The sequence below is a fragment of the Dendroctonus ponderosae genome, unplaced genomic scaffold (genome assembly GCF_020466585.1).
Source record: "Dendroctonus ponderosae isolate FM_Combo_2020 unplaced genomic scaffold, Dpon_F_20191213v2 Dpon_F_20191213_365, whole genome shotgun sequence".
Lineage (NCBI taxonomy): Eukaryota > Metazoa > Arthropoda > Insecta > Coleoptera > Curculionidae > Dendroctonus > Dendroctonus ponderosae.
The window spans coordinates 17,669-20,908 of NW_026018575.1; the positions used below are offsets into that span (position 1 = coordinate 17,669).

At 33.2% G+C, this 3,240-nt stretch overlaps 1 long non-coding RNA gene across 1 annotated transcript; it reads left to right on the forward strand.

Moving 5' to 3' along the window:
- The first annotated feature begins 1,675 nt into the window (after window positions 1-1,675).
- Window positions 1,676-3,009, forward strand: LOC125504079. Its single transcript, XR_007281273.1, has 2 exons — window positions 1,676-1,851; window positions 2,392-3,009. It is a non-coding gene; the product is annotated as an uncharacterized LOC125504079 (long non-coding RNA).
- The last annotated feature ends 231 nt before the right edge of the window (window positions 3,010-3,240 follow it).

Consider the following 3,240-nt stretch of genomic DNA (forward strand, 5'->3'; position numbering starts at 1 on the left):
CAATTTTTATTAATAAAAGTTAGGTCAGATCGTCTTCTTTTGATCCAAAAAATATCGCAGTACCCTTTTGATCATGTGCTTACGGGGCACCTTGTATATTGATTGTTGGATAATTGAAAATATTTTTTCATATGAAGTATCAATTATATTAACATAATATTAAATATTTAGTGAGGTCAAGTTGGTTTTGGTTTGTGGTACCTTTTCCTATAGAATACTTCCTGCACAAGTGCGTATGAATCCAGCGTGTATTTCCAAAAAAATTGCGTCCCAAGCAGACGAAAGGACACGAATATCTGATACTATTGAACGACCATATATACGTCAGAAGCGAAAGATAAAGTCTCTTGAAGAATGTGATGTACTTACAAAGAAGTTTTCACGTTACGAAATTCAGATGTCGAAATATCTTTACCGGATGCAAAAAACTTGATAAATTCTTGTATTATTTGGTTGGTTCCAATATTAATACATATACAGTTCAAAAGTGGAACCAAATTTGGTCTATATTGGCATGTAAATCACTCCTTTATAATTGGAACCGAGAGCAACTAACAACTCAATAAATTCTAAAATCAATCAATCTAACTCTATCGATCTGTCCTAATATTGACGTTGGAGTCAAAAATATTTGCTTCTTAGTAGAACCACCATATGAACGACGGCATATCGGATACTGGCGGATTACTGTGAATATGTCAGCAACACTTCTAGCCACTCCAACCTCAAATCATGACGATACCCTGCAAACCAATGAAGTTGACTCAGGAAATTAACTACAACACGAGGGACATGCACCATAACGGATAAGCCAAGATAAGCCGTCTCCAAGACAAAATGCATTCTTCATTGACTACTCATAACAATTCCTCGTGCTAACAGAAGATCAGATGGAGTGGCCAAAGCTAGTGTATAAAGATGACATTTAACGCAACTAAAAGCTTCAGATTCTTTTTAATTGACAGCACACCTATGACGATGCTTCATGAGGGCGACAGACATTTAAACCATAGCATAGTGTGCAACGCAACATGAAATTGAAGAAGCATAAACATTAATTGTGCAGTAGAAACATATTGAAAGCAAGCACGTTCCAAATGTAACACCGTTTAGGCCTTAAAATATGTTCGACAAAATAATAAACATAGTTCAACAGAATGCTGCAAAAAATGCTTAACCGTGCAACCCCATTTTTAAAACCTATTATTTATTATTTATTGTTATTCACCTGAATCTTTTCATCGAAACTTCCACGTTAAATTACTTATTTGAACGCACACACTAATTCAATTCATTTAAGATAAATATGTTTTCGAATGTCCCTACTGGAAGTTGTTTACCTCGCTTTAAGAAAATGCAATATGTCCAAGTACTCCCATTTGAATTAGACTCTCGTAAAATGTTCACTGATTTAGAAACGAGCTCTGGTACGATCCGATTTATACAGATGCTCAGCATTGTTTCACTTTTACGATCATCTTTAGTGTGCAGTATATACTTGCAATCAATGCAAACATTTTCTAACCAGTAAAGCAGGTGTCTGAGAAATATTGGCGTATTAAATCATTACGGTTGACTTTAGGTGATTTTAACCCGGGATAATAAGTTTGATGATTCTTAATATGTATGTCGTTAAAAATTTGCCATATTAAGTCTAAGAATGACTTCGTAAATTTACGTCTTACGTGACACTTTTATTAGCTGTAAATATTTATGTACTTGTAAACGAGGTAGTTATTATACATATTATTTGTCTTAAATATTTTCATGTTATAACAACTTGTGATAAAGATCTTATATATCACTTGCGTATCTCAGTGAGTTTCAGAAGATAGATGTTCTATGACACATGTAAGTATTTTGCTTCTGCTTATAAATATATTTATTAGTTCTTTCATTCGTGAATAAGATATATGTCTTGTTTTCATACATTAATAAATTATGTTATATGTTACAATCATGATGAATTGAAATCAAAAAGTCGATTTGCAACTGGGTTTACTCACTCGTATACAACGTAGATTGACGATTTAGTGCTTGGTTTTTTGCGTTGCTAGAAGTGGTAACTCAAAATAGAAATGTTGCTCAGGGAATAGAAACTTCGAATAGTAATTAAAAAAAAATAAAAATATTGGAAACGATTAAATCAGATATTTTTTCTCTGATTGCAGACTCTGGCATCTCTGATTGCCGTTCGACCTTGGCGGTCGGCTTACCATCCAAATTAAAATAAATTAATAGATTTTTCACCACATAAAATTCTATGTTGCGTCAACATTGAACACCCTACTTTAAGTACATATAATATATTAGTGTATTTTTAATCATATACTTGTTTTTTACAATGCCCATGAAACTTGGTAATCGACTTAGTAGCTGTTTTTTTATTAGCACCACAAGAAAAAAAATTCCTGCCAATCAACAACTAGTAGTTTATTGATGCAACATCGATTAATAGGCCTGGAGAATTACGACGAACTCTTTCAGATATGGTTCTGACGTGACGTGATGTAACTTAGATAACTACTGGAATCGCTCGGAAATGGTATACCTATTGAAGATTTCGAGGTGCGCCAGCTTGAAAAAGTGTGCTATTCGCATAAACAATGAAAGAGTGAAAAAAATGCGAAAATCGCGTTTTTTCCCGGAAGCAATCGCATATAACTCGATAACTATGCATTTTAGAGAAAAATATCTATACTTATACTTATACAATTTGTTCTATATGAAATTTGCTACAAGTTTGAGTTGGTCCGATATCCGCAGATTTAAAATGTTGTCTGCAAAATGCTCGAAAGTGCAATAAAGTAGGTAAAAAAGAAGGAATTTTTAAATTATTTATTTAACAATGAGAAAATAAGCCAATTACGAAACAGGTATTTATAAATACATATACATTTTTCCTCTAGAATGCTTAATTACCGAGTTATATGCTATTGTTTCCGGGAAGAAACCAAAATCACGTCTTTATTGTTTAATTGTGTCTGAATAAAGAACCTGTAAATCATATATTTTTTAAGAATTTTTTCCAAGTCCCGAATCTAAATGGCGCAGTCGGTAGGATTTCCCAACATTGGGGGAATCTCGCATCAATTTTCGTGTCTACGATTAATTGCGAATTTGAATTCGGTCCGGCCCAAGAAAAAAGAAAGGAATTTCTTCTCCTCCATTCTTATTTTCCATTCCCAACAATTGATCCGTAAGTAACTTTTGATTCTTTGGTTCGGAAAAAACGTAGAT